The following is an 11,610-nucleotide window of genomic DNA, read 5'->3' on the forward strand; positions in this document are numbered from 1 at the left end:
CTTCCGCAATCCATATCGTCATCGGTATCATCAGCCCTGGCCACCATGCTGGCCACCCCGGCTTTGTTTTGCGACTGTCGAAGGCACGCGAGTTGTAGCAGCGTTGTTGGCGTGGGCGCACGCTGTTGTTGCGGCTCTCGTGTGTGCTCTGCTTTATTTTTCACGAATTGCCATCGAGCGTTGCCATTCTAGCACGATGGGCAAACATATCAATAGCTACACGGCAGGCTTTAAATTGAAGGTAGTGGAGTTTGCCCTCGACCATGGCAAGCGTGCGGCGGGTAGAAAATTTAACGTGCACGAGAAGTGCGTCCGAAGGTGGTGCAACCAGAAGGATGCGTTGAAGACCACCAGCTCCAAAAGGCGTGCTTTTCGAGGCAAGCCATGCAAATATCCTGAGCTCGAAGAAGAGCTGTTCCGCTACGCAATGGAAGTGCGGAACAATGGATATGCGCTGACGACGGACATGCTGCGCGTGAAGACGCAAGCTTTGGCGCGTGCGAGAAGCATACCCCGCGAGGAGTTCAAAGGTAGCGTCGGCTGGTTGCGGAGATTTTTAAAGAGGAAGGGCCTATCCTTTCGGCGAAGGACCACGCTGTGCCAGAGGCTGCCCCCCGACTACACCGACAAGGTGCTGAACTTTCAAAGGTACGTGATCGGGATGCGCCATGAGCACAACTACATGTTGTCGGAAATAGCAAACGCCGACCAGACCCCCGTGTGGTTCGACTGTCCTGAGAACTGCACAGTTGAGCTTAAAGGAAAGAAGAGCGTTTCTGTGCGGACAACTGGCGCGGAGCGCCAACGGTGCACAGTTATGCTGTGCGTCACTGCAGACGGGCGGAAGCTGCCCCCGTATGTGATTTTGAAAAGGAAGAGGATTCCGAATGAGGCTTTCCCCAAGGGAATTGTAGTTCGAGCCCAAGAAAAGGGCTGGATGGATGATGAGCTCGTCCTCGATTGGATCAAGAGCGTTTGGCAGAATCGCCCAGGCGCGATGTTGGCCAAACGATCGCTGCTCGTCTTGGATAGCTTCCGCGGTCATTTGACGGATAGAGTCAAAAAACAACTGGGCAGTATCCGCACAGACATGGCCGTTATTCCGGGCGGCCTCACCGGCGTGCTGCAACCACTGGACGTGAGCATTAACCGGCCTTTTAAGGTTGAGTTCCGGAGGCAATACTCGGAATGGATTGCAAACGGCGATCACGATGAGACTCCGACCGGGCGGCTCAAGAGGGCACCGCTCGCGACTGTGCTGGGCTGGATTTTGACCGCGTGGAATTCGGTGTCTACGGACATTGTATCCCGCAGCTTCAAAGTGACCGGGATTTCCAACGATTTGGACGGAACTGAAGACGACGACTTGTGGGGTGATGAGCCAGAAGAATGCAGCACCAGCTCGGAGTCTGAGGACTCCGCGAGTGATGATGACTGATTGTAAATAGTGATGATTGATGAGGATTATTGTAAATAAACGCGCATTCACTTATTGGTCTGTTTTTACTTGAAAAAAAAATTTTTTTTTTCGTATGTCGCGTGTATGGGCCGCACCCCGAAAATAGGCCCTCGAATTTGTAAAAAAAAGTGCGGCCCTTACACGCGTTTATACGGTATTCAAGGATGCCCGAATATCTGAAATTTCGCATTCGATGCTAGAATTTCGTATTCGAAATTGTCGATTATTCGTCCCCTTGTAATACCATACAGGGGAGCAAACGTTTTTGCAGTTCAAGGAGAAAGATTGAGGGAGGCGATGACGTCGTTCTGCTGGGAAAAACTCTATTGCAGTGCAGACACACCCGTTCCTGAGCAGCCACACGGAGGACATCACCTACGCACAATAGCTTCCAGTCTCTTATAAGCATATATGTCTCACCTTAGGCAGCCTATGATTTGGCTGTCTCGATTTAGGCAAAGAAATCTATCATACCACTGGTGTCCCCATTTTGGATTAATTTAAAACGATCTTTTAACATTACGCGTCTAGCCTTCTACGAGCTCTACTCTCTATTGCGTGAATCTGCTGATGTGCTGATCATTTGTTTCATTAATGTCCCCGTCACGGCTCACCAGATGCGGCTGTCTAAATCTCCGTTGTCTCTTGTTTACAAGCTTATAATTTGAGATGAAATACAGCTGTTTACGGCATTCGACTTATCTTAAAAAAGAAACGTAAGTAAGCCTCATTTTTTAGCCAAGCAATCTTCACGAAACCTTTATATTTCGTTTTGTTTAGAAATGGGAAATATTCGGTATTCGACTTCATATTCGGAGGTCGTTTATTTTTCTCCAACATTCGTATTCGACTCGATTCGACAATTTTGCTTTTAGAACACTCAATATAACAAGGCTTTGAAAGAATGCTGCACCAGCCTAAGCTGATCTAACGTCGGTCTTTACGCCTTATGAAGCGACGAAGCAGAGGCGGTTTCACACGAAACCTTTTTCTTTCGCGTCCAACTGGCGTCAAACAGTATGCAACGACTGTACGTGCTTCCCAGGTACGCGCAGAGAGTGGGGGTAACGAGAACCCACGATCGATGAGCTATTTCCGAAACTCGCGAGCTATCTTATAGTCCTCGATGGGAAACGGGCTTCATTTATTCGTGGTTCGATAACACCTATCCTGTCGGGTCGGATTGCGATCTGCGTAGATGAATGAAGAACGCTTTCGCCGAACTGTGCCGCAGTATCTATACTATGCTCGCCTGTATGCTATACTCAGGCTTTCTTCGAACCTCCGCGCGAGTCATTATGCCGCCCGGAGCGGGACGCGTCGGCATCGTTTTACCGCGTTCCGCGTCGCTGTCTCGGCGGATCTCTCTCTATAAAGGTTTCTCTCTCTCTCTCTCTCTCTCTCTCTCTCTCGGCGGATCGAGTAGCAGACACGGCGCGAGGGGGCGCCGACGCTGTCGCAGCCAACGCTGCGGGGCCGCGTTTAAATTTTCATACCCAACGCGCGGGGCGTCGCTTGAAACTCGTGAAAGAAGTATGACATCCCCCTTCGCACCGGGGCAGAATTTATGTTTGCCATCACCTCGATGCTTCTGCAGGTCCCTTGGTTTCCCCATTTTTCACCTTTTCCATTAATTTTCTCTAAGCGATCTTCGCTCCATTTTCGTGCGAGCTTTAATTAGTTACTTACGTGCTGAACGTGTATCTATGTTCGAGCATCGTCTGTCGTTGCGTGGATGAAACGCGTTCTTTTCGTTGCCTTTCTGAAAGGAATACTTTTTACCAAACTTTATATTGAAAAGGCCAACATTAAAATATTCAGAATACTGGCTGAATTATTCGTGCAATTTCTACGGTCAAGGCGTAAAAGTCGCCACGTGACTATCGCGCTTATACGTGCGAGGAATACTGGTGCTCATAAGCACTTACGTTCAGTTCGAGAAGCATGAATTGGAGCGATAGTTGCTGTCCCATGGCCCGAGCTACCTTGAGATTACAGCGATAGGCTCTGAACTGGCTTTAATGACCTTCTTTAATGATTTTCTTTATTGAAAGTGACATTGTATGTCTCTTTAACACTTAGTATGACCTTGTGTGCTCATTTATTTATTTTGCGTTATTCCATCGAATTAGTTGCTTGATTTGAGTTCAATTACCAAAGGGCAGAATGTGATGTTCGGTTGGTGTTTTTTTTTTCTATATTGACCGTTTAAGCTCGTTTACGAACTGTGCTTTATTGCCAGAATGTTTCTTTCATGTCACCTCGTGTTATCATTATTTCATAACTGGATAATTTATCGGTTGTGGAGAAGCTGGCGACACAGTTGTTTCCGACATTTACAGTTTCATCCAAATAAATATCGCTGACTCACTCACGCAACACTCGTTGCCAACATTGGGGTGGCAACGGCTGGAACTTAGCTTCTTCCTCGTCACAACGCTACCGACGACAGTGCATACTCCTGCAGAACAGTAACAGGTTTATTAACTTCATCGGGCTATACGAGACAAGTGGTCAAACGGCCGCGAAAGGCCACTTAGCACCTCAGAATGCATAAAGGCGCCAAAGCTCTTACCTTCGTCGACACTGAATGAGCGAAGACTATACGTAACTACTTCCTCATCTCTAATTACGCCTTGATAGTTTAATCATTTCTGACGACTCGGCGATGCCTCCAGCCACATCCCCTTCCTGTCGTTAGGTGACGGCAGACGCGAGGATGATCAAGGCTCTTTTGTCTACGCCGTAAACGCCTGCCTTCAAACAACCCTGAGGGCCCGCGAAATGTTAATAATGATACCAGTCATCGCTCCTCGAACCAAACGTTCCCGCGAAGGCCGAACGGTGCCGCATACAGACGCGCGCGCGCTTTCCCAACGAGGTGCTAACATACACGTCTCTACATCCCCCCCGCTGTCCTGCCTCGTCGAAATTACGCACAGAAAGAGAGAAAAGAGTCAAACGAGGGATTATTAGCGTCGAGGAAATGAATATAAGGGATGGAGACGTCGGTGCACTTTTTCCTGCGTTTATCCCCTCTTGTGCAGCCCCTGCCCCAACCCCCTAGACGGATCACGTGGGTCGGCTCATCCATAAACTGCCGGACGGATTAAGGTCAGAGGAGATGCGTGTTGCCGACCGGCGTTGCGTGCATAGCGGTGACCGCGAGCTGATGCTGCGGCTGTCTGTGCTAAAGCAGGCAAACAAACAAGCAAGCAAGCAAGCAAGCAAGCGTGTGTGTGCGTGCGTGTGTGCGCGTGTGTGTGCGTGTGTGTCTAAGCACGTATACGTGCAAGGAATGCTTAAACACGCCACGTTCCTCGCGCCGCTGCTTACAGCGCACGAAGACGGATCGCCTTTGCGTCGGCTTTGCTTTTTTTGACGCAGCCATGGGGTGCGTCAGCAAGCTTTCCGCCGTCGGGTCGCCTGCCGCTTTGCGACGAGGCGGCGTTCCGCGTCTCTCTGAGAACGCATAATGCGTTGAGTGAGGGAGTAACCGTGCGACAGGCGTTCGTCCAGAACGCCCTTCCGACCTCGAACGCTGGATTCATGGACCTTTCTACCGGTCCCATATTAAAATTGCTGCGCGAAACGAATCTGTTTGTTTATACTTGTGATGGACATGCGTGGCTGAATTATGCCTAACGGCGGGCTCCCGAATAAGAATAAGTAGACAGATCAACCTTAATTACGTGTTAAAAAGAGATGCGGAGCCAGGCTAGAATGCTAAATTACACTTGCCAAGTTGCGATGGGAAAGGTTTTCTTTTTTAATTTTTTTATTGTGAGCAGAAGCTCGGGCGAAGCGGGGGGGGGGGTTGAAAGTACGGGCAGGAAGGAAAACAGATGGTGGCGCCGCCATCGTGAGATTCCTGCATTAGTTTCCTGTGCCCTTACAGATTGTGGCAAATTCTGGAAGACTTTGGGTTACTATTGGTTGATAGATATTATTATGCTACACTAAAGAAATAGTTAAAGAAAAAGCTAGGCGATCTATCTTTGTTCGCTGAAATATACAAAAAATTCCACATAAAATTCTTAATAAGTTTTCTGCGGGTTTAAACTACTTGTTTGTTTCGCTGTGATGGTCTGAGAACTAAGGGTATCAAGGCACTTGTCAATAACATCTCGGATTAGGTGTCTGCTGGAACACCTTGATGCCACTCGGTATGACAAGATCGGACAGTCATCGTGCTTGAACCGCTGCGCCTGGTTTAGGAATTCCCAAGACTAAGCACGCACTGTCACGTGCTTAAGGCCGGTATTAATGCGCTAGCATTAAGAATGCCAAAGTGAAAAAAAAAAGGTGCATTTGTGTGACGTGTGGGAAGCTGGTCACGTATTTGAGGTGGATATGTATGCATTTATAGAGTGCAACTGACTGTAGTCTGCTCCGAACCACCGTCAGTTGCCTCGGTATCCTTGAAGAGACAGGACGTGTGTCAAGTGAGCTCCTCGACAACAATTCGCAATGTGGTCAACGTCGTTTAACTCGTGAATCCAGAACCTCAGGCGTGCGACGTAATTCTAACGCATCTCTCTCGCAATGCCTGTAAATCGCCACTGAATTATTTTTACGCGTTGCTTTATGAGGATGAAGCCACTATAACAGTGCTTCTTAAGGACTCATCTTTTTTGTAATGTTCATTGTGACAAGGATAGCTCCTATACCATTACGTAACTGTACATAATACGGGGCGCTGGTAAGCTTTCCTAATCGCGACGAGAAAAAACAAGAGTGACCAACTCTTCCCCTGCCAGAAAATGGAAGTGAAGCTTGTCCTGCTTGCCCCTGACCTTCGTCACGGTTAAGTAACCCACAGGTAATGGTGCCGGATTGCTTCGGCCTCTCGCTCGCTCAGCTCGGCATCTTCTTCTCGTTGCTGTCGGATTGCTTGGTCTCGGGCGGCTCTAACAGCTGGATCAGCGCGCCTACGGCGAGCCCTTTCACGGGCAAATTCTCGCCGCCGCTCGTCGAAGGCTGCCAGTTCCTCGGGGGAACAAACGGCGCGTGGCCGTCCCATCCGCGTTCCGCGAATGAACTGAGCGGAAGCGAAAGGGGGCGGCGCAGCGCGTGCGATACCCTTTCCTGCCCTTTCGCTCTCCGGCGGAAGCGCAAAGGCTCTGATTGGTTGCGCGCGTGACGTGAGCGCGCGCCTATGCTGCTGGAATCCTTGCTAATGACTCACGCTCCGGCGCCGGCGCAGCTGTCAAGTCATCAAACCACCCTTACCCGTAGCTGTTCTGCTCTGGGAGCAACTGGGGTTCTTTGCGTGATAACAACGCCACCGAAACTTGTGAGCCCATGCAAGCTTCGCTTGAAAATGATCGCTTAGACGTGATTGGTCGTTATAGGCTCACGCGGCGAGCGTGACGACACGAGGGGAAAGCATACAGCGCGTTCCCACTATCGGCGCCACACGTAACCGCAGCTGGTGCCAATGCTCGACACGTGCAAGACGGGCTTTATCTTTTTTCCGGAAATAAATTTTACTGCCATCTCTGAGAAAAAGCACGCGCGGTGGGGTCGCAATAGAGCTTCCTTTGAGAGACCTCTATGCGCAAAAGGAGTTATTTGAGCGGAAGGACTTCATAGCCATTCCCACGAGAAAACCTATATATGCAGCAGCTGCTGCAGATTGCGACACCAACGGGCGCTTTCTATATTATTTGTTACTAAAGAAAGGCCAGCGCAGTGTTTAAAATATGTGTTTGCTCAATCTGTTCAATACGGCTCACGCTATACAATGGGACTTCCGTCTTTTGACAAATAGGAAGCCACGTTGCCGCCTCGAAGACCGGTGTTTGCTTTGTTGGCAAAAGCTCACGAGGTCCTTAAAGGAGCATGGTTCTAGTAGCCACTGCTCATGAAATATGGAAAAAAAAAACATTTGCGCACGTGTCGTGTGCTGCCTTAAGCTTAATGCAGCCGCTCTACGACGAGACATTATTTCCTCTTATTCACTCTAATCCGACTTGATGGAATCTTTGCTACCCTCTTAACTAAATTAAAATATTGGGTTGTACATGCCCAAACCACGGTATGGTTAAGAGGCACGTCGTAGTGTGGCACTGCGGAGTAATTTTAGCAACCTGGGGGTTCTCCAACGCGCACCCAATGCACGGTATGCGGACAATTTTTGTATACTCCCCCCCCCCCCCCCCAGGAAATGCGCCACGTCGCGTCCGGGATTCAATTTCGCACCCCTCGGCCGTGGCGGCGCAACGCCAAAGCCACTACGCCACCACGGCGGGTTCTACCCACTTCCCTGGGGAGGAGGGCCCTGCCCCAATGTAGAGTAGGACACAGGGCACTCACTCTGGTTGACTTCTCTGCCTTTCGTCTCTCTAATTCTCTATCTCTGCTCATTTTTCGTCACGGCGCAGTTTCGCCGAGGGCACCGCCAACATAGACATCTAAGTCTTTCGCCTTCAATATTCATGAAAGTGACTAAACGCGCCTCAAAGACACTCTAAAAAGAAACGTAAGTTGAAAAAATATTCATCAGATATCTACCAACAATGCGACAAAAGCCACTCCCACCGCGAGAGCAGACTTGGTAAGCCAAGAAATACGTGAAAACAAAGGGCGAGTGGCGACGTCACCGTGAAGTTTCCGCGTAAGCTCGCCGTGACGTCGAAGATTTTGACGGCGTCCGCTCGAGCTTAGTTGATTTTTTTCATCAGTAAATATGAATTACTTTGTATTCAAAAGAAGCCAAATGGCAAGTTTTTGAGAACTCTTACTGAGCCGCAGCGGTCCGAATACGCGAGCAATACTTCAATATCGGTGACGTCACGCTGGCGTACCGGTGCTAGGGTTTCGGAGGAATATTAGAAGAAAAGAAATTGAAAGTTTGGTTATCAATTTTTTCTTTTAATTATCAATCTCTTACGGCGAAATAACAAAAATAGGGTTCCATGGAAATATCCTTCTAAGCTAATTTAGTGTCCATCGCCCTTTATTGTGACCTTTATGTCAGTCACGTGATGGCGCGTCATCCACTGAGCAGGTTGGTAAGCTGCAGAATACATGCTCTATTCGATTCAGTTTATTGAACATATCATTACACAATGTTACGGGATGTTCGCCTTATATTTAGCGTGTAATATTTTCTACGCCTGTTATCCGTGTAAGCCTCTCCTTCGACGTTCTTTAATCAGAAATGTGATGGTCTTAGGTCTTTGTTTTATCTAAGTATACGAAAGCCGGCGTTCGTGCTTGCTGTAAGGCGAATGGTCGGAGATTGTTTATCGGAGTTGGATCCGAAAGAACCCACCCATACAGCTCAACTATACCTCGGCCATTTCAATGCAGTGTCCCGTTCTGCATATATTTGCCTATACAAGCAATGTACAAGTAGTGTACATTCAGTGCACAAGTTTACCAGTGCTATATAGTAAGCAGTGTACAAGCGCTTCAGTTAAGACAGGCGTTCCATGCACTGACCACAAGCACTGACCACAACACGCTGCTCTCATATTTTTGATATTTCACATTTGCTCCTTTAATTTTCTGTTTCCTGAAATTCAATTAACGTCATAGAGGTGTGGAGATATCCAGAATATAAGCACCACTGCCAAGCATGTGCATATAACGCAGCAGTCTTTCACAGTGGCTGGCAATGTAGCGATCGAACAATACGATGTATGCCCGGCCACAAAATATTACGGACCGTTAAATCTGAGAAAAAGCTGCATTCCTCCCCAACCTCACAACGCAGTTTGGTATTTGCATTTCGGGCCTCGATTAGAATGTGCTAACAGCATTGTCGTGTACGTTTTTACTGGCTACTGCTACAGGCTGCTCGGGAATTGAGCGTGTTCGGAGATCCCGTGGTCCGTAAACTTCAGCGGCCGGGTGTACGAGCTTTTTTTATCTATTTCAGTAAGTACATGTTCCTGTTCTCACTCACTCGCGCGTAATTTACTGCCGTTCCACGCAATGCGCATCAGGTCACCCCGTAAACGCTGTTGGTGCATTCCACGTTAACAATGGCGAATTTCTTGCTGCAGCCAGTTTTAGCACCTCCCACTGTTCCTGGGACAGAATGCAAGGCGCCTGAACTGGATTAGCCGACTAACGTACACATCGTATCAATTTTTGGTCTCTTTCTGTCTCTATTATGATATGCCTTCCTGCATCGTAATGAGCTTGCTCATCTATAAGCAAACGCATCCTTCAACCGAGCCTATACGAACGCGGTCTAATAGCTGTTACCAGCTAATGGAGAAATGGGTGAACTAGCTCGCCATATCTGCTTTCTCTCCCGTATTGATTCTGTAAATTAGTGCCCTAAACAGAAAATAATGAATAAAGGGAAAATGAGACATCCACCCGTTCGTAGCAATTGCTACAAAGGAAACCCATACGGGTTCCTCGAAAGAAAAGCCTCGAAAGCCTCGAAAGAAAAGGCTTTTCTTTCGAGGATCCCGTATGGGTTTCCTTTGTAGCAATTGCTACGAACGGGTGGATGTCTCATTTTCCCTTTATTCATTACTTCTCTCCACCTTGCGGGTTTCCGCAGAACTACTACGTTAAACAGAAAATAACGCTAAGTAAATCTTACCATGGGTCGTGTTTTCCGTCTTTTCTCGCTTCCAAAGAACCTTATGAATTTTAAATCGCCGACTTCACAGTGTGGCGCGAAATCATCTTTATATGGATCACATATCACTGGTTATATAGGGTACAGTGCAATTGCATGTTCGGCACGTCGGGGCAGTGACAGAAAAGGGCGTACCTACTCTTCAAATCACGGCGGCGTTGTTGGTGAATGAAACGTTGCATTTTTTTGCCTTATTCACGCATTAGAGCTTGCTGCAGACCTTAACGCGTTACTTCAAATGAACCGAGTGCCACCATGATGTCCGCAACAAAACGACGCTTACATGCCTACCCAACATGCCTACAAAACGGTGGTGTTAATTTTGGCTGGCTCTAAACGATCACCGTAATCACTTCTACTAGAGGAATTTTTTTCTCTAGCATTCTTACCTGTGTTCCATGGAAGCGTCGACCCGATGAGCAGTGTCGTCTCGAAGATCGGCTCCGTGTGTTCCAGTCCCAACGTTCAACGTAGAGCGATACACCTTAATCTAGCTGCTTCTGAAGAGTCGAATAACCATGCTCAGCGAGTTTCTTTTGATCTCTGTACCGCGTCAAACGTTTCGCGTACGTTTAGCCATTTACCGATTCGTAACGCGGCTATAAGAACGAAATGAAACAAACAAAAGATCCCACCGCGTAACAACTAACCGGGCGCTCAAATAACCATCGGTCTTGGTTCTTTGCACCGCTCGACCTCAGGCTCCGGCTGGCGACCAGAGAGCTACGGCTGAAGACGACGCGCGTATTCGGGAGACTTCCGGCGACGTCTGCTAGCGAGTCAAAGGAAGAGCGTTAAAGGAGGAAGATAACTAACCAAGGATAGCAGCCATGTCTCGTCGTTGCAAGCGCGCCCTTCTATCTCTTCGCCCGCGCGCCTGCCAACGTAAACACCGTTCGTGCGCTGCCTCCACTTATTGGCCCGAAAACACGACGCCAAGGTGGCGGCGAGCCGAAGGTGTCCCGCCGGCTGGCAACTCGCGCTCGGCACGACTCGTCAGCGAGCGCGCGAGCGAGCGCCACCGTGGCCGCGCTGCTGCGTTGTCGGCTTCGCTGCACAGCGCCAACGCTGTGCGGCGGTGCTGCATAGGCGAGGCCGGTCAGTGGGGGCCTCGTGAGGAAATGGAGGGGGAGGGCATCAGCGGCTGTGGCGCCGGCTCTTAGTCGTGTGTTTTTTTTCTTTCCTCCTCGCTTCGTTTTCTCAGCCTGATATTTGGTACTCTCCCTTTCGCGGAGCGAGCCCGCTTATCGACCCGGCTAACGCCATCTCCAGGCCACTGGCTTCCCTAAAAAGCTTCCCTAAACGGAGAGCTGGCGAAGGGAAGAGGGACGGCAGGGAAAGGAGGATGCTGGTTCGTTCCGGTTTAGCTCTCCTATCTCGCTTTGTATGAGGCACTTTCCGTTTTGTGTGCGTGCCTGCGTGCGTTTTCACTTTTCGTTGTGTACTCACTGCATCAGTGTTTTAAAAACACAAAAAGTACGGGGTGGAGGCGTATTAGGGCATCATTTCTTGCTGTACTTCATGTTCTTTGATACTTTCCTGC

General features: G+C 48.9%; 1 protein-coding gene across 1 annotated transcript in view; it reads right to left on the minus strand.

The window, feature by feature from the left end:
* Positions 1–11,024, minus strand: part of LOC142585426 (uncharacterized) — a 199,863-nt gene extending 188,839 nt beyond the window's left edge. The window contains exon 1 of the mRNA XM_075696185.1: positions 10,457–11,024. The gene's annotated coding sequence lies outside the window, so the exon portion shown is untranslated. The remainder of the gene's footprint in view (positions 1–10,456) is intronic.
* Between the last annotated feature and the right edge of the window lie 586 nt (positions 11,025–11,610).

The sequence above is a fragment of the Dermacentor variabilis genome, chromosome 6 (assembly GCF_050947875.1).
Source record: "Dermacentor variabilis isolate Ectoservices chromosome 6, ASM5094787v1, whole genome shotgun sequence".
In the NCBI taxonomy this organism is placed as follows: domain Eukaryota; kingdom Metazoa; phylum Arthropoda; class Arachnida; order Ixodida; family Ixodidae; genus Dermacentor; species Dermacentor variabilis.